We start from the raw sequence: 20,937 nt of genomic DNA, 5'->3' as shown, positions 1-20,937 counted from the left end.
CGCCGGAGCCCCGCCGGAGCCTCGCCAGAGCACCGAGCCGAGGTAGCCGCCGCCCCGGTTTTTTGAGAGAAGCCGTTTCGGGTTTTTTAGAAAATCCGAGTTTTCATTTTTTTAATAGGTCGGTTTTTCTCTGGTTTATTTATTTAGCGAGCGTTCGCTCGTCCGTTCGTTTTAATGAACGCGTTCATCGTTTAGTTCCAGAAAACGAACATTCGTTCGTTATTCTGTTTGTCATTTTTCTTTTTCTCAGATTAAATCCATGATTTTCTGCTCGCGATTTCTGATCTGATGTTCGTTTTATTTTAACTTTTTGCTCGTTTGTCGGAATCAGGCGAGTCAAGCGCCTGGAGTTTCGTCTCGAAACCCTCTTTCCGTTTAACCAACTAAACAAGTTTTTGCCTCAGTAAAAATTGCCCTAGATTCAGATTAGTAAACAAAGCTTTTTTCTTTTGCCGTTTGTCTTTCATTGCTTCGTTCGATTTGGTTCTTTTTGCCAACCGGAGTTCTTAAGTTGAACCATCTGGTTAGATATTTTATTCGAGTTTTACCTGTGCATTAGTCGAGTACTTATTGTATGCTTGTTTGTTTGCGATAGAGTACCCGGAGTGCGCCGCTTGCTACTTCGAATCGCTAGGTTTCACGGATCATCAGCAAGGCAAGTAACACTTTGATCATACCATCCTATTACCCAGTTTTATTGCATTAGATCAATCCTCACACATTGAATTGATTTAGGATCTAATTAAATTGTGGGTTTGGGAAGTAGCTGAGGTAGTACCTATTACCTGTTATTATCAAACCTTTGGGAGTTACTTCTACGTTTGCTTGTTATGCCATGCTATGCCAATAGACGTGGATTGGGTGAGTGAAATCCATGACAGATGTGAGATTGATAATTTAACGGAGGAGAAATCCAACGGAGGAGATCGAGTCTTGTGGGGAAAAGTGCGCCAACCTCTGTAGAGTGTATAAACTAATCATGATTAGCCGTGTCCCCGGTTATGGACGTCTTGAGTATCTAGTACCTGGATTATCATGTGAATCTCATCATGTTACTCTAATTAATTTTGTTGGGTTTTTAATAATGATGCTTAATTGGGATTGAGAATGCTGTCAACCATTCTCAATCTTTAACAACTACCATGATAGTTAAATATAATTTATTCCTTTGCAGTAGGGAAAAATTGGCTTTATGCAAAACTGTAACCATAGAGCTTTCCACCAGCCAAATATGCATGTAGTATAGTTTTATTCTTCTATCATTCTCTATGTGTTACATTTCCAGCATATTCCATGTGCTGACCCGTTTCGGGCTGCAACGTTGATGTTGCAGACTTTTCAGACGAGTAAGGTGCCTTTTAGGTCGTGGTTCTATACTCAGTGATGCCGTTGGAGTTGATGGACTCACTTATCTTCCAAGCCTTCCGTTGTTATCATTATTAGATGGCCTTAAGCCATATTTATTGTACTAAGTTCTCTTTTGAGACACTTGATGTAATAAGTGTGTGATTGCTAGTCTGTTATGAATCCTTCAAGTACTATGTGGTGTCAGCATTACTGATCCAGGGATGACACCTGAGCATAGAGATTGGACCGTTTGAGGTCTGGTCGCTACAGTTCAACTTGACCACTGTACTGAGGATGATTAGGTGATGCAATTCTATGGTTAACATCATACTCGGCAAGCATTTTACGGAAAGCACCATGAATAAAGTGTGAACCACCATCAGTCATTAAATATCTAGGGACTCCAAACCTTGGGAAAATAACTTCCTTAAGCATTTTAATGGAGGTCAACACTACTAGTTGGAATAGCTTCTACCCACTTAGGCCTCCTTTGGTTTAGAGGAATTTCGTAGGAATTCTAGAGGATAGGATTCTTATAGGATTTTTTCCTTTAGAGCCATTCGGTTCATAGGAATGGATTCCTATTCCTACATAGGATTGGTTCCTATCCTCCACATTTCATAGGAAAATAAAAAAGAGCCTAGACTCAATGGAAAAATTCCTTTGGTGTCAACCAAATGACATCTTGTTTCCTATTCCTACTCATAGGATTTGAGATACATGTCATCTCATTTCCTATAAGATTCCTATTCCTATGATAATCCTATCCTATGAACCAAAAGAGGCCTTAGTAACATAATCAACAACAACCAAAATATGTGTATACCCATTAGAGGAAGGAAAAGATCCAATGTAACCAAATCCCCAAACATCAAATGGTTCAACAACAACTGAATAATTCATAGGCATTTCTTGACGCTTGCCGATATTGCCTATTCTTTGGCATTCATCACAAGATAAGACGAACTTACGGGCGTCCTTGAAGAGAGTAGGCCAATAAAATCCAGATTGCAATACCTTTTGAGCAGTTCTATCTTCAGCATGATGTCCTCCATATGCTTCGGAGTGACATTTCTGTAGGATTTGTCTCTGTTCATGCTCAGGTACACAACATCTAATAATACCATCTACTCCTTCTTTATAGATATGTGGGTCATCCCAAAAGTAATGTCTTAAATCATAGAAGAATTTTTCTTTTGTTGGTATGTAAAGCTAGGTGGTAAATATTTAGCAACAATGTAATTAGCATAGTCAGCATACCAAGGGGTGTTATGAGACACATTTATTGCAGCTAACTGGTCATCGGGAAAACTATCATCAATAGGTAGTGGGACATCAGCTACGGGGTTGAGGGAGTCCTGGATTAGGGGGTGTCCGGATGGCCGGACTATACCTTCAGCCGGACTCCTGGACTATGAAGATACAAGATTGAAGACTTCGTCCCGTGTCTGGAAGGGACTTTCCTTGGCGTGGAAGGCAAGCTTGGCGATACAGATATGCAGATCTCCTACCATTGTAACCGACTTTGTGTAACCCTAACCCTCTCCGGTGTCTATATAAACCGGAGGGTTCTAGTCCGTAGGACAACATACACAACAACAATCATACCATAGGCTAGCTTCTAGGGTTTAGCCTCTCCGATCTCGTGGTAGATCTACTCTTGTACTACCCATATCATCAATATTAATCAAGCAGGACGTAGGGTTTTACCTCCATCGAGAGGGCCCGAACCTGGGTAAAACTTCGTGTCCCTTGCCTCCTGTTACCATCCGGCCTAGACGCACAGTTCGGGACCCCCTACCCGAGATCCGCCAGTTTTGACACCGACAATGGTGCTTTCATTGAGAGTTCCTCTGTGTCGTCGCCATCAGGCTTGATGGCTCCTACGATCATCAATGGCGATGCAGTCCAGGGTGAGACCTTCCTCCCTGGACAGATCTTCGTCTTCGGCGGCTTCGCACTGCGGGCCAATTCACTTGGCCATCTGGAGCAGATCGAAAGCTACGCCCCTGGCCGTCAGGTCAGATTTGGAAGTTTAAACTACACGGCTGACATCTGCGGGGACTTGATCTTCGACGGATTCAAGCCACTGCCGAGCGCGTCGCACTGTCCCGACGAGCATGATCTAGCTCTGCCGCCAAATAGTGCCCTGGAGGCCGCACCTGCATCGGCTTCGACCCTTAATTCAGAGCCAACTGTGCCAATCGAGGATGGGTGGTTGGACGCCACCTCTGGGGCTGCGATCCCAACGGCGATCGAGCCGAACACCAGCCCCGCACTCTGCGAGACTCATGACTCCAAGGAGCCGGACTCCTCTCCGGACTCCGAACCCTCCACGCCCCTGCCAATCGAATCCGATTGGGCGCCAATCATGGAGTTTACTGTCACGGACATCTTTCAGCACTCGCCTTTCGGCAATATTCTGAAGACACTGAAGTCTCTCTCTTTATCAGGAGAGCCCTGGCCAGACTATAGTCAGCAAGGTTGGGGTACGGATGATGAAGAAATTCAAAGCCCACCCACCACCCACTTTGTAGCCACTTTCGACGATTTAACCGACATGCTTGACTTCGACTCCGAAGACATCGACGATGAAGAACCAGCGCCTATCAGGCCCTGGAAAGCCACCTCGTCATATGACATATACATGGTGGACACCCCAAAGGAAGGAGATGGCGATGGAACAGCGGAGGTTGACCCCTCCAAGAAACAGCCTAAGCGCCGGCGTCAGCGGCGCCGCTCAAAATCCCGCCAAAACAAATACGGTGATTCCAGCACAGGAGATAATAATACTCTAGAAAGTGCCGAAGAAAACCCCCTCCAGCAAGATTTAGCACAGGAGGATGGAGAAACCAGCCCTCATGAGAGAGCGGAAGACAGAGAGGCCGAGGACGATAACTATATGCCTCCCTCAGAAGACGAGGCAAGCCTCGACGACGATGAATTCGTCGTGCCAGAGGATCCCATCGAGCAAGAGCATTTTCAACATAGGCTTATGGCCACGGCAAGAAGCCTCAAGAAAAAACAGCAACAGCTTAGAGCTGTTCAAGATTTGCTAGTCGACAGATGGACTGAAGTCCTTGCGGCCGAAGAGCATAAACTCGAACGCCCCTCCAAGAGCTACCCAAAGCGCAGGTTGCTACCCCGATTAGAGGAGGAAGCACTTGATGCGGCCGACCGTCCACCTTGTGGCCGCGACAGAGAGGCCTCTCGGCCCTCCACTCAAGCCGCACCCCGTACCAAGGCACGGGAATACGCGCCGGACTTACGAGATATGTTGGAGGACAAGGCAAGGCAAACAAGATCGATATACGGATCGCGTGGGCACCCCACGGCTCGAGACGGTATCCGTCACACCGGCCACAAATTCGGCAGGGCCGAACACAGTAGACAAAGCTCGTTGGAGCTATGTCATGATATAGCCCAGTACAGAGGCGCCGCACACCCACTATGCTTCACAAACGAAATAATGGATCATCAAATCCCCGAGGGTTTCAAACCCGTAAATATTGAATCATATGATGGCACAACAGATCCTGCGGTATGGATCGAGGATTATCTCCTTCATATCCACATGGCCCGCGGCGATGATTTCCATGCCATAAAATACCTCCCACTCAAGCTTAAAGGACCAGCTCGGCATTGGCTTAACAGCTTGCCATGGATCAATCAGTTGTTGGGAGGACCTGGAAGCCGCATTCCTCGACAATTTCCAGGGCACTTATGTGCGACCCCCAGACGCCGATGACCTAAGTCATGTAATTCAGCAGCCAGAGAAATCGGCCAGGCAATTCTGGACACGGTTCCTAACAAAGAAAAATCAAATAGTCGACTATCCGGACGCTGAGGCCCTAGCAGCCTTCAAGCGCAATATCCGTGATGAGTGGCTTGCCCGGCACCTTGGACAGGAAAAGCCGAAGTCTATGGCAGCACTCACGACACTAATGACCCGCTTTTGCGCGGTAGAAGACAGCTGGCTTGCTCGTAGCAACAATATGACCAAGAACCCTAGTAATTCGGATACCAGGGACAGTAGTGGCAGGTTGCGTCGCATTAAGCAGAAGCGCCGCATTAACAGCGATAATGCTGAGGATACGGCAGATAATGCCGGATTCAAAGGCTCTAAATCCGGTCAACAGAAAAAGGCATTCAAAGGGAATCCTAGGGGGCCGTCCAGTTTGGACCGAATACTCGACCGCTTGTGCCAGATACATGGCACCCCCAAAAAGCCGGCCAATCACACCAACGGGGATTGTTGGGTGTTCAAGCAGACAGGCAAGTTAAACGCCAAAAATGAAGACAAGGGTCTGCATAGCGATGACGACAAGGAGCCCCGGCCGCCGAACAACAGTGGACAGAAGGGTTTTCCCCCACAAGTGCGGACGGTGAACATGATATACGCAACCCACGTCCCCAAAAGGGAGTGGAAGCATGCGTTAAGGGATGTATACGCGGCAGAGCCAGTCGCCCCAAAGTTCAACCCATGGTCCTCCTGCCCGATCACCTTTGATCGAAGGGACCATCCCACTAGCATCCGTCATGGAGGATTCGCCGCATTGGTTCTAGACCCAATTATTGACGGATTTCATCTCACTAGAGTCCTTATGGACGGCGGCAGTAGCCTGAACCTGCTTTACCAGGATAAAGTGCGGAAAATGGGCATATATCCCTCGAGGATTAAGCCCACCAAAATGACCTTTAAAGGCGTAATACCAGGTGTAGAGGCCAACTGTACAGGCTCAGTCACACTAATTTCCGAAGCGAGGAGTTAATCTTCGACGTAGTCCCATTCCGCAGTGGCTATCACGCACTGCTCGGGCGAACCGCCTTCGCCAATTTCAATGCGGTACCGCACTACGCATACCTTAAACTCAAGATGCCAGGCCCTCGAGGAGTAATTACGGTCAGTGAAAACACCGAACGCTCCCTCCGAACGGAGGAGCACATGGCGGCCCTTGCAGTGGAAGTACAAAGCAGCCTCTCCAGGCAGTTCACCAGTCCGGCCACTAAACGACCGGGCACCGTCAAGCGCGCCCGGAGTAACCTACAACAAGACCGCCTGGCATGATCCGAGCAGGCATAGCAATGCGGCCCCAACCCCAGCCCTCGCAAAAATGCGACACCAGTACTTCGCGTACATAACTACGCTCTAGAAATACCATGGGAAGGGGCACCATCACGGCACGCCCGAAACACGGCTTAAACCGCACCAGGGGCTGCCGATTTTTTAATTTTCTCTTACTTTCAGGACTCCACACTTCGGAAGGCCTGTTCGGCAGTTCAATTGCCGCACAAACGATGCAAGAACCAGGGAAGCAGACAAGCCGCGCCGCATTACGGAACTCCCAGGTGGTCTCTATCACGGGCAGTATACCTCTTTCGCATACTATTCCGCAGCTTGCCCCTGGAATGGACATATTACATAGTCCAACCTTTTGCTTATCGCATTATTTGTATCGTTCTGCTTTGATTGCAGCCCTCTTTAATAAATAGTGCATAGCTTTTGTCTATTTTTGCATTACTCTTTATATATATATATATGTTCCTTAACGACATATTGCACCCATACACTTTGGTACGGCCTAAATACGCCAGGGGCTTTAGTACCCCTCAATATGGTGTGAGAAGTTCGAACACTTTAACAAGTGCAGCACCCCGAACTTATAGCATTATATGCATCGGCTCCGAATCATGTCTTGGATCAATAGTTGGGTTTGCCCGGCTCCTATGTTTTGGTGCCTTACGTTCCGCTATATCGGCTAAGGTAGCACTAGGAGAACCACTGCGATTGTGCCCCAGTTGAGCTGGGTCGAGCACCTCAGTGGAGAAAGCTAAAGCTGACTGTCATGATGAAGCGAGAGCTAGTCGCTGTTCGAGAGGTTTTTTCGAGTCCCTAACGACTTATGCCGCTTAGAGCGAGGAGCCGGCTCTATCCGGCCAAGGCGTGGATAGCGCCCCGAACTCGGTCTTCCGAATATCAGGGGCTTCGCCGAAATTTAAAATTATAGAATTCTATGGCTAAGTGAGAGTGTTCACGCATTATAGTCCGATTGCCTTGTTCGTTGGGCTGAGCGCCTCCCTCAAAGGACCCAAACATGGGAAAAAGAGCGCCCAGGTTTATCCCCAAACACCCCAGCACTAGCGGCACGGGGGCAGAAGCCGACGACTTGCCATCTCTCAGAATTGATAAACAGCCGCACAGAAGGTAATATTTTAAATTCCAACAGTATTGCTTAGCGCATATGAACAAGTTTTCAGCGCACAGGACAAAACGAGCAAGTTTCACTCAAAAATTACATCCCTAGAACATTCATCCGCCACAAGGCAGGCACCCTTCAGAACATCCTTATAATAATTCTCGGGCTTGCGATGCTCTTTCCCCGGTAGTGGCCCGTCCTTCACAAGCTTCTCAGCATCCAGCTTGCCCCAATGCACTCTAGCAGGGGCAAGGGCCCTATGGGCACCTTCAATGCAGACGAAGCGCTTGATGACTTCGAGCCTTGGACAGGCCTCCACCAGCCGTCGCACCAGCCCGAAATAGCCCCCAGGCAGAGCCTCTCCAGGCCACAGCCGAACTATGAGGCCCTTCATGGCCTGTTCGGCCGCCTTGTGGAGCTCGACTAGTTGCTTCAGCTGGTCGCTCAGGGGCACGGGGTGTCCGGCCTCAGCATACTGAGACCAGAACACCTTCTCTGTCGAGCTGCCCTCCTCGGCTCGTTAGAATGCGGCGGCATCGGACACACTCCGGGGAAGATCTGCGAACGCTCCTGGAGAGCTCCGGATTCGGGTAAGTAACAAGTAACTCACGTTTATGTGTTTGCTTTGCATAAAGAATGCCTTACCCGCCGCTATCTTCTTCACCTCATCCAACTCCTGGAGGGTCTTCTGGGATTCGACCTTGGCAGACTTGGCATTTTCAATAGCCGCCGCGAGCTCGGACGCTCGCGTCTTTGTGTCAAGCTCCAAACTCTCATGTTTTTTCATGAGAACCCGGAGCTCTTGCTGCACCTTGCCAACCTGGGCCTCGTACCTCTCCCGCTCGGTGCGCTCCGTGGCCGCCCTCTTCTCGGCCTCGACCAACCCTTGCTTAAGGGTCGACACCTCAGACATGGCCCCTACAATAGCCACGATAATCCTGTCATTTTTTGCAATTGCACCTTTTTATATATATTTAAACAAGGTATTTCTTACCTTCATTGTCCTCGAGCTGCTTCTTGGCATGCTCGAGCTCTTGCTCGGACCGCTCGAGGTTCTGCTTTAGCGTGTCCACTTCCGCAGTCAGTGCGGCGGATGCAAGCAGAGAAGCCTGCATACGCATATTGACTCATTTTTGTTAGACTCCTGCAAATTTTATTTGATCCTCTATTCGGCTTTTCTTCCCGAACACCAAACAGAGCATCAGGGCTACTGTCTATGCGGTAATATTATTTACACATTCTTTACTTACCTCAAAGCCTGTTAAAAGGCTAGTACAAGCTTCAGTCAGTCCGCTCTTGGCGGACTGAACCTTCTGGACCACCGCACTCATAATGGTGCGGTGCTCCTCGTCGATGGAGGCGCCTTGGAGCGCCTCCAACAGATTCTCCGGCGCGTCCGGTTGGACGGGGGTCACCGGCACGGTGGGCTTGCTCCTCTTGGAAGGAGGTCCCTTGCCGGACTCTAGAACCTTTGAAGGTTCCGGAGCGGTGTCCGGCCTAGAGCCGGACTTGGAGCCCTGGGCGGTTTCATCCCCTTTACTCCTGGAGTTCGGGAGGTCGCCTTGTGGCGCCTCCAGGACCACCTCCTCCCGGCTTGGAACCTGTTGGGACAACACTTCGGTGTCGTCCGTAGGGCGGGTGGAGGAAGCCGTCGGAAGCGAGTTCACATCCGACGAGTCCAGTGAGCCGCTTGACAAGGCGTCGAGCCGGTCTTTGGGTGGGCTGCATAAACATATTCGACATAAGGGAAAGCTGTGCAATAAACGAATACTATGAATTACTCTGGATCCGAATACTTACGATTTTGCCAGGGGGTTGGCCCTGGGCGGCCACTCCTCTCCGCCGTTGTCGGCGTCGGTGGAGTAGTCCGGAGGAAGGGTTTTCCCCTTCTTGGACCCTTCGGCCTCCCCAGAGAGGGCGGCCTTCCTTTTCTTCTCTCCTCCCGCTGGAGGGGGGAGGTCCCTTCTTCTTCCTCCTCGTCTTCACGGGAGGAATGCGCCTCGGAACCGTCGGATGATGGATCCGACACCTCCTGGCGCCGGGCACTCTTTCGAGTCCCCATGGCCTTTTTTGCGGCCTTCTTCTCCGGCACCACATAGGGTGCCGGAACCAGCAGCTTCGCCAAGCGAGCGTCTGCTGGGCCTTCGGGCAAAGGAGCCGGACAGTTGATCTGTCCGGGCGTCACCTACCAATCCTTTCAAAGGTAACGGAGCTTAGATCCCGCATGGAGTCAAACTATGAAGAACTGATACCCTGTAAAAGGAAAAAACAGCTTACCGCATGAGCGTGACGCTGCATACTGAATCCATGATCCTCGGTAGCAGATGCGAGGGCCTCGACGCCCTTGAAAAGCACCTTCCAGGCATCTTCGTATGTCGTGTCGAAGAGCCTGCTCAGAGTTTGGTGCCGTGCCGGGTCAAACTCCCACAGGTTGAAAGCCCGTTGTTGACACGGGAGGATCAGGCGGATGAGCATAACCTGGACTACGTTGACAAGTTTGAGCTTCTTGTCCACCAGGGTTTGGACGCATGTTTGGAGTCCGGTCAGCTCTCCTTTTTTACCCCACGACAGGCCCGTCTCCTTCCAGGAGGTGAGCCGCGTAGGGGGTCCGGATCGAAACTCGGGGGGTGCGACCCATTCGGGGTCGCGCGGCTCGGTGATGTAAAACCACCCCGATTGCCACCCCTTCAGGGTCTCCATAAAGGAGCCCTCGAGCCATAAGACGTTGGCCATCTTGCCCACCATGGCGCCTCCGCACTTTTCTTGGTTTCCGCGCACCACCTTTGGCTTGACATTGAAAGTCTTGAGCCATAGGCCGAAATGGGGGCAGATGCGGAGGAAAGCCTCGCACCCGACGATAAACGCCGAGATGTTGAGGACAAAGTTCGGGGCCAGATCGTGGAAATTCAGGCCATAGTAGAACATGAGCCCCCGGACAAATGGGTGAAGAGGGAAGCCCAGTCCATGGAGGAAATGGGGGAGGAACACCACCCTCTCATGGGGCCTAGGGGTGGGGATGAGCTGCCGCTTTTCGGGAAGCCGGTACACAATGTCGTTAGACAAGTATCTGGCCTTCCTCAGTTTTTTGATGTGTCCCTCCGTGACAGAGGAGACCATCCACTTGCCTCCCGCTCCGGACATGGCTGGAGAAGGTTGAGGTGGGGAGTGCGGACTTGGGTGCTGGAGCTCGAGTGCACGAGAATGGATAAGCAAGGGAGGAAGAAGGCGTAGGTGAAAAGGTGGATCCTTATCCCCTTATATGGGTAGACGCAACTACATGTCCCCACCAGCCTGGTAAAACTCGCTTATCTCCAAGCACCGTAATCAATGGCGCGGTTGGGTTACCCACGCCCGTATTGATGAGAATCCCGGAATAAGGGGACATGGTCTCTGCTTTAACAAGACGTGCCAAGGAAACCACCTCGCATGACGCGCTGGGGTGGGATAATGAAATGACTCGGATAAAGGCTTGGTCATGCTGTGTCACGCTATGGAATACGTCAGCAGATTAGATTGGTGTAAATATTATTCTCTCTATGGCAATATGTGGAAACTTATTTTGCAGAGCCGGACACTATCTTTGTGTTCAAAATCTTCTATGAAGTACTTGGAGGAGGAACCCGCCTTGCAATGCCGAAGACAATCTGCGCGCCGGACTCATCGTCATTGAAGCCTGGTTCAGGGGCTACTGAGGGAGTCCTGGATTAGGGGGTGTCCGGATGGCCGGACTATACCTTCAGTCGGACTCCTGGACTATGAAGATACAAGATTGAAGACTTCGTCTCGTGTCCAGAAGGGACTTTCCTTGGCGTGGAAGGCAAGCTTGGCGATACAGATATGCAGATCTCCTACCATTGTAACCGACTTTTTGTAACCCTAACCCTCTCCGGTGTGTATATAAACCGGAGGGTTTTAGTCTATAGGACAACATACACAACAACAATCATACCATAGGCTAGCTTCTAGGGTTTAGCCTCTCCGATCTCGTGGTAGATCTACTCTTGTACTACCCATATCATCAATATTAATCAAGCAGGACGTAGGGTTTTACCTCCATCGAGAGGGCCCGAACATGGGTAAAACTTCGTGTCCCTTGCCTCTTGTTACCATCCGGCCTAGACGCACAGCTCGGGACCCCCTACCCGAGATCCGCCGGTTTTGACACCGACAGGGGTTCTTAGCTCCTTTTATATCAATAATATTTAAATCAAAATCTTGTAGCAAGAGAACCCATCGAATAAGTCTAGGTTTAGCATCTTTCTTTTCCATAAGATATTTAATAGCAGCATGGTCGGTGTGAACAATTACTTTTGAATCAACAATGTAAGATCTAAATTTATCACAAGCAAACACCATTGCAAGAAATTCTTTTTCAGTAGTAGCATAATTTTGTTGAGCATTGTCTAGAGTTTTACTAGCATAATGAATAACATTTAGTTTCTTATCAACTCTTTGTCCTAGAACATCACCAACAACATAATCACTAGCATCACACATAATTTCAAAAGGCAAGTTCCAATCAGGTGGTTGGACAATAGGTGCAGAGGTTAAAGATTTCTTGAGTGTTTCAAAGGCTTCTACCTTAGCTTTGTCCACTTCAATACCTCTTTCAGAAATTTTATGACCCAAGACAATACATTCATTAACCATAAACTGGCACTTCTCCCAATTCAAGACAAGATTTGTTTGTTCACATCTCTGCAAAACTCGATCAAGATTGCTTAAACAATCATCAAAAGACTTCCCAAAAACAGAGTAGTCATCCATGAAAACCTCAACAATCTTTTCATAAAAGTCAGAGAATATAGCAATCATACATCTTTGAAAGGTAGCAGGTGCATTGCATAAACCAAAAGGCATATGTCTATAAGCATGATTTCCAAAGGGACAAGTGAAGGTGGTCTTTTCTTGATCAGGTTGAGAAACACGTATTTGTGAAAAGCCAGAATATCCATCAAGAAAGCAAAATTGTGTGTGCTTAGATAATCTCTCTAGCATTTGATCAATAAAAGGCAGAGGTTAATGATCTTTTCTAGTTGCTTTGTTTAATTTTCTAAAATCAGTTACCATTCTATAACCTGTAACAATTCTTTGTGGAATAAGTTCATTCTTATCATTAGGAACAACAGTAATACCTCCTTTCTTAGGGACACAATGAACATGACTTAGCCATCTACTATCAGCTATAGGATAGATTATACCTGCTTCCAGAATTTTTAATATTTCCGTTCTTACCACTTCTTTCATCTTTGGATTTAACCGACGTTGGTGATCAACAACGGGTTTAGCATCAAGTTCCAGATTAATTTTGTGCTAACATAGAGTGGGACTAATGCCCTTTAAATCATCAAGATTATATCCAATATCATCTCGGTGCTTCCTTAGAACTTTCAATAATCTTTCTTCTTCATGTTCTGAAAGGTTAGCACTAATAATAACAGGATATATCTTCTTTTCATCCAGATAAGAATATTTCAAAGTGTCTGGTAATTGTTTTAATTCAAACACAGGATCACCTTTAGGTGGAGGAGGACCTCGTAGAGTTTCAATAGGCAAATTGTGTTTAAGCAGAGAACATTGTTCAAAGAAAATCTTATCTATTTCATTTCTTTCATGCATATGTAGATCATTTTCATGGTCTGGCAAATATTGTTCTAGTGGATCAGTAGGATGCACAACAAAATAAGCAAGACCAATTATTTCATCCTTACTAGGAAATTCTTTTTCATGAAGCTTTCTATGAAACTTGGAAAAATTAAACTTATGAGACTCATCACCAAAACTAACACCGACAGTTTGTTTCTCATAATCTATCTTAGCATTAATGGTGTTGAAGAAAGGTCTACCAAAGATAATGGGACACAAGTCATCTAGTGGGGAACCAAGAACAAGAAAATTGGTAGGGTATTTTATTTTCCCACACAATACTTCAACATCTCTAACAATCCCAATTGGTGATATAGTGTCTCTATTAGCATGTTTAATAGTAGCATCTATGTCTTCTATCTCTGTGGGTGCTATGTCATTCATAATTTCTTGATATAAGGAATAAGGAATAGCACTCATGCTAGCGCCCATGTCACATAAACCATGATAACAATGATCTCCTATTTTAACTGAGACAACAGGCATGCCAACAACAAGTCCATGTTTATCCTTGTTATTAGGTTTGGCAATTCTAGCAGCTTCTTCATAGAAGTAAATAACATGCCCATCTATATTTTCTTCGAAGAGATCCTTAACCATAGCAACATTAGGTTCTACTTTGATTTTTTTCATCAGGTTTGGGTGTTCTAATATAACTTTTGTTGACCACAGTTGAAACTTTAGCATGTTTCTTTATCCTAACAGGGAAAGGTGGTTTCTCAATATAAGAAGTAGGAACAACTTGATCAACATTATAAAGTATAGTTTCTTCCTTAGCTAGTTCTGGTTCATTAATTTATTTTTTAATAGGTTGGTGATATTTAAACCACTTCTCTTTAGGGAGATCGACATGAGTAGCAAATGATTCACAAAAGGAGGCTACTATCCCATAGTCAAATCCATATTTAGTGCTAAACTTTTGAAAAGCATCGGTATTCATAAAAGATTTAACACAATCATACTTAAGCTTAATACCTGACTCTTTACCTAGGTCGAGTTCCCAATCTTCAAAGTTGTGTTTAATTCTTTCCAAAATATCCCACCGAAATTCAATAGTCTTCTTCATAAAAGAACCAGTACAAGAAGTGTCTAGCATGGATTGATCATCTCGAGAAAGCCGAGCATAAAAATTCTGAATAATAATTTCTCTTGATAGCTCATGATTGGGGCATGAATATAACATTGACTTAAGCCTCCCCCAAGCTAGAGCGATACTTTCTCCTAAACGAGTCCAAAAATTATATATGTAATTCCGATCACGATGAACTAGATGCATAGGATAATTTTTTTGGTGGAACTCCAATTTCAATCGATTCCAATTACAAGATCCAATATCATCGCATAGCCTATACCATGCCAATGCTTTTCCCTTCAAAGATAAAGGGAAAACCTTCTTATTAACTTCATCTCCAGGTAAACCTGCAAGCTTAAACAATCCACAAATTTGTTCCACATATATCAAGTGCATATCAGGATGTTCGGTTCCTTCTCCTGCATAAGGATTAGCTAGTAGTTGTTCTATCATACCCAAAGGAATTTCATATTAAATATTTTTAGTAGGTGCAGTAGGTTGAGGGGTGGCTAATTGTGATTCTGGTCTAGGTCAAGATACCCCGAACAAACCCCTCAAAGGATTGTTTCCATAGTAACATGTGACAATAAATTTCGGCACACTATATAAATGTTTCCTTCCCAATTTCCACTTACTAAAGGCGCTTCATTCCCCAGAATCTGCGCCACAAAATAGCCTTCATGACCCACAAGTGTAGGGGATCAATTGTAGCTCTTTTCGATAAGTAAGAGTGTCAAACCCAACGAGGAGCAAAAGGAAATGACAAGCGGTTTTTAGCAAGGTAATGTCTGCAGGTGCTGAAACTGTAAGTAATAGAGTAGTTTGATAGGAAGATATTTTGTAATGAGCAAGTAATGATAATAGTACCAAAAAGTGCAGCAAGGTATCCCAATCCTTTTGAGGCAAAGGACAGGCCAAAACGGTCTCTTATATTAAGCAAAGCATTCTTGAGGGTACACGGGAATTTCATCTAATCACTTTCATCATTTGATTCGATTCGTGTTCTCTACTTTGATAATTTGATATGTGGGTGGACCGGAGCTTAGGTGTTGTTCTTACTTGAACAAACCTCCTACTTATGATTAACCTCCTCGCAAGCATCCACAACTACGAGAAAAGTATTCAGGATAAATCCTAACCATAGCATTAAACTTTTGGATCCAATCGGTCCCTTATAGAATAGCGCATAAATTAGGGTTTAAGATTCTGTCACTCTCGCAACCCATCATCTAATAACTACTCCACAATGCATTCTCTTAGGCCCAAATATGGTGAAGTGTCATGTAGTCGGCGTTCACATGACACCACTAAGGGAATCACAACATACATACTATCAAAATATCGAACACATATCAAGTTCACATGATTACTTGCAACATGATTTCTCCCATGACCTCAAGAACAAAAGTAACTACTCACAAGTGATAAACATTCTCAAGATCAGAGGGGTATTAAATAGCTGATGTCTACTACACAACCTTCTTCTTGTAGACGTTGTTGGGCCTCCAAGTGCAGAGGTTTGTAGGACAGTAGCAAATTTCCCTCAAGTGGATGACCTAAGGTTTATCAATCAGTGGGAGGCGTAGGATGAAGATGGTCTCTCTCAAACAACCCTTCAACCAAATAACAAAGAGTCTCTTGTGTCCCCAACACACCCAATACAATGGTAAATTGTATAGGTGCAGTAGTTCGGTGAAGAGATGGTGATACAAGTGCAATATGGATGGTAGATATAAGTTTTTGTAATCTGAAAATATAAAAACAGCAAGGTAACAAGTGGTAAAAGTGAGCGTAAACGGTATTGCAATGCTAGGAAACAAGACCTAGGGTTCATACTTTCACTAGTGCAAGTTCTCTCGACAATAATAACATAATTGGATCATATACCTATCCCTCAACATGCAACAAAGAGTCACTCCAAAGTCACTAATAGCGGAGAACAAACGAAGAGATTATTGTAGGGTACGAAACCACCTCAAAGTTATTCTTTTTGATCGGTCTATTCAAGAGTTCATACTAGAATAACACCTTAAGACACAAATCAACCAAAACCCTAATGTCACCTAGATACTCCAATGTCACCTCAAGTATCTGTGAGTATGATTATACGATATGCATCACACAATCTCAGATTCATCTATTCAACCAACACAAAGAACTTCAAAGAGTGCCCCAAAGTTTCTACCGGAGAGTCAAGACGAAAACATGTGCAAACCCCTATGCATAAGTTCACGAGGTTACAGAACTCGCAAGTTGATCACCAAACATACATCAAGTGGATCACGTGATATCCCATTGTCACCACAGATAAGCACATGCAAGAAATACATCAAGTGTTCTCAAATCCTTAAAGACTCAATCCGATAAGATAACTTCAAAGGGAAAACTCAATCCATCACAAGAGAGTAGAGGGTCAGAAACATCACAAGATCCAACTATAATAGCAAAGCTCGCGATACATCAAGATCGTGTCAAATCAAGAACATGAGAGAGAGAGACAGATCAAACACATAGCTACTGGTACATACCCTCAGCCCCGAGGGAGAACTACAACCTCCTCGTCATGGTGAGCACCGGGATGATGAAGATGGCCACCGGAGAGGGATTCCCCCATCCGGCAGGGTGCCGGAACGGGTCTAGATTGGTTTTTGGTGGCTATGGAGGCTTCTGGCGGTGGAACTCCTGATCTAGGTTATTTTCTAGAGTTTTCTATATTTATAGGATTTTTTGGCGTAGGTCTCACGTCAAGAAGGTGCCCGAGTCGTCCATGAGGCAGGCCCACGCGCCCAGGGGGTGGGCGTGCCCCCACCCTCGTGGACGGCCCAGGACTCTTCTGGCCCAACTCTTTTACTCCGGGGTCTTCTTTTGTTCCATAAAAAATCATCAAAAATTGGCACGTCAATTGGACTCCCATTGGTATTCCTTTTGTGCAAAACTCAAAAATAAGGAAAAAACAGAAACTGGCATTGGGCTCTAGGTTAATAGGTTAGTCCCAAAAATCATATAAAATATCATATAAAACATCCAAAGTTGATAATATAATAGCATGGAACAATCAAAAATTATAGATACGTTGGAGACGTATCAAGCATCCCCAAGGTTAATTCCTGCTCGTCCTCGAGTAGGTAAATGATAAAAATAGAATGTTTGATGCGGAATGCTACCTAACATATTTATCAATGTAATCTTCTTTATTGTGGCAAGAATATTCAAATCCATAAGATTCAAGACAAAAGTTTAATGTTGACATAAAAATAATAATACTTCAAGCATACTAACCAAGCAATTATGTCTTATCAAAATAACATAGCCAAAGAAAGCTTATCCCTTCAAAATCATATAGTTAGGACATGCTTCGTTTTTGTCACACAAAATGCTCCCATCATGCACAACCCCGATGACAAGTCGAGCAATTGGTTCATACTTTTTAACGCGCTTCAGGCTTTTCAACCCTTACACAAATACATGAGGGTGAGCCATGGACATAGCGCTATGGGTGGAATAGAATATAATGATTGGGTTTGTGTGGAGAAGACAAAAAGGAGAAAGTCTCACATCGACACGACTAATCAATGGGCTATGGAGATGCCCATCAATTGATGTCAATGCGAGGATTAGGGATTGCCATGCAACGGATGCACTAGAGCTATAAATGTATGAGAGCTCAACAAAAGAAACTAAGTGGGTGTGCATCCAACTTGCTTGCTCACGAAGACCTAGGGCATTTTGAGGAAGCCATCATTGGAATATACAAGCCAAGTTCTATAATGAAAAATTCCCACTAGTATATGAAAGTGACAACATAAGAGACTCTCTATCATAAAGATCATAGAGCTACTTTGAAGCACAAGTGTGGAAAAAAGAGAATAGTAGCATTGTCCCTTTTTATTTCTTTTTTGGGCATTTTTTTATTTTCCCTTTCTTTTTCTTGTTTGGCAACAATGCTCTATTAATGATGATCATCACACTTCTATTTATTTACAACTCGATACTAGAACAAAGTATGACTCTATATGAATGCCTCCGGTGGTGTACCGAGATGGGCAATGAATCAAGAGTGACATGTATGATAAATTATGCATGGTGGCTTTGCCACATATACGATGTCAACTACATGATCATGCAAGGCAATATGACAATGATGAAGCGTGTCATAATAAACGAAACGGTGGAAAGTTGCATGGCAATATATCTCGGAATGGCTATGGAAATGCCATAATAGGTAGGTATGGTGGCTGTTTTGAGGAAGATATAAGGAGGCTTATGTGTGATAGAGCATATCATATCACGGGGTTTGGATGCACCGGCGAAGTTTGCACCAAACCTACCTATTAAGGGACTTATGTGTTTATGAGTGTACACAGGTCTATAAGTCCATGAGGTGTTTGATATTTACAGAGAAAGTCGACCCCTAAAAATGAAGTTCTTCAACTAAAGACTTTGGATTTCTGAAGACTTTTCGAAGACTTTGAAAGTGAAGAAATTTGTGTGACCTTGAAGACTTGGTACTCATTCGAGGAACATGAAGCGTGAAGACTCTTGTTTTCGTAGTTTCATTTTATCTTTCTTGAGTCATAGGAAACACCATACTGTTAAAGGGGGTCGAGGAAATACTAAGGAAAAATTTCCATGTGATGCTCAACTCAAAATCCTACACCTACCAATCCCTTCGAGTGAAGCCATTGGAAATCTCATACAGTTCAGTCATATTCTTGAGTGACAGGGACAAAGTTCTTCTGGTCTCTGAGGAATTTGTTCTGACTCAGGAGTTAGGAATTCGCCAGTGCAGATTGCCTACATAGTGAGGAACATGATAGCCCTGAGAAATTTGATACTCAAATTTCCGACCGTTGATGTGCCTTGTGCCAGCTGTCCCAAAATATCTACCCACCTAACGGTCAGATCATTGAAGGGAATTTATGTCTTATCATGTCGGGCTGCTCCCTAGGCTATAAATAGCCACCCGTACAACCACTAGCTGGTTGGCTGCTCTGAAAGAAACTAACACTTGTCATTTGAGAGCATCCCATCCTCCGAGGACTTTGAGTGAAAATCATCAAGTGAGGAAAACCCAAACACCTACAAACCCAAAGTGATTAAGCATCACTGAAGAGATTGATCCTGCGTGGATCCGATGCTTGTTACCTTTGAAGACTGTGCACTTCCAGACGGTTAGGCGTCATGGTCTAGAGCATCCAAGAGGAAATTGTGGATTGTCAAGTGACCGAGTCTGTGAAGGTTTGGAAAGTCACCTGAAGACTTACCACGAGTGATTGGGCGAGGTCTGTGTGACCTTAGCTCAAGGGGAATACGGTGAGGACTGACTGTTCTGAACTGTGTTCAGAACTGGGTGTCCGGGACTGTGTGTCCTCAGGTTTAAATATCTAGCCGCCCTAACCAGACATATAACTATCACAGCAGTTAGAACTGGTCTACCAAATCATTGTCTTCACCAAGCTACCTGGTTCCATTTCCTCAACCCTTCCATTTCCTCATTTCTGTGTTGTGTGCTTGTTCATATCTGTTGGAAGACTTTGACTGAAGACTTTCTTAATTTCCTCAGTTCAATTTCTTCAGTCTGTTTGTCTTCATCCTGTGTTATCTTGTGTTTACGCTTTCCGTACTTTGTGCTTGTCTTCATTTCATCATGATGACCATGCTTGCGTTCTGTTATGTTTACTTCAGAGTACTTATTCCGCTGCAAGTAGATCTTCGCTAAGGAATTTCCTCACCCTGAAATTCCTTAGTGAAGAATTCATAAAAATTGCCTATTCACCCCCCTCTAGTCGATATAACACACTTTCAATTGGTATCAGAGCAAGGTACTCCCTTGTTCTATGTGATTTTGGTTTAACCGCCTGGAGTTTTAGTTATGTCGACCTCAGGTATGATCAAGGTTTCTGTTGGTGTCCTACCTTCGATGGGATGGACTACCCCTACTAGAAGATTAAGATGCGCATGCATCTTGAGGCAATTGATAACAATCTCTGGTACGTTGTGGAGAATGGTGTTCCCTCTATCACTCCCACCATCAACGCTGCTGATGTGAAGAGATTCAAGCAACTCGACTCTCAAGCAAAGAATATCATATGTGGCCATCTGAGCAAAGGGCACTATGGCAGAGTAAGTGCTTTGGAGACAGCCAAGCTTATTTGGGACAGGCTGTCCAAGGTCAATGAGGGAGTCTCAACACGGCGTGACTCTCGAGTTGACGTTCTTTGAAATCTCTTCAACCACTTCAAAATACTCGACAATGAAAATGTTTAGCAAACTTTCGACTGCCTCACTAACATCTCAAATGAGCTTCAAGCACTTGGTGCCGCCGATATCACCGAGCATGAGGTGGTGAAGAAATTACTGAGATCGCTTGATTCCTCATTTGATACCTTGGCATTAATGATACAAGAACATGGAGACTATAAGTCACTTGATCCCGCTGATATCCTCGAGAGACTAAACACTCATGAGTTTCAGCTTGTTGAGAAGAGAGATCTCTATGGATCAAGTTATGGTAGATCACGGGCTCTGAAGGCCAAGGCAGTATCCGAATCTGATGGTGAAGATTCTGACAGCAGCCTTGGTGACCCTGAAGAACTGAGCCAGGAGCTAGCAATGCTCGTGAGGAAGTTCCAAAAGTTCTCAAGACGTGGTCGTTTTCGTAAATCCTCAAGAGGT

Source organism: Triticum dicoccoides, chromosome 5A, assembly GCF_002162155.2.
Source record: "Triticum dicoccoides isolate Atlit2015 ecotype Zavitan chromosome 5A, WEW_v2.0, whole genome shotgun sequence".
In the NCBI taxonomy this organism is placed as follows: domain Eukaryota; kingdom Viridiplantae; phylum Streptophyta; class Magnoliopsida; order Poales; family Poaceae; genus Triticum; species Triticum dicoccoides.
This window is presented reverse-complemented; position numbering follows the sequence as displayed.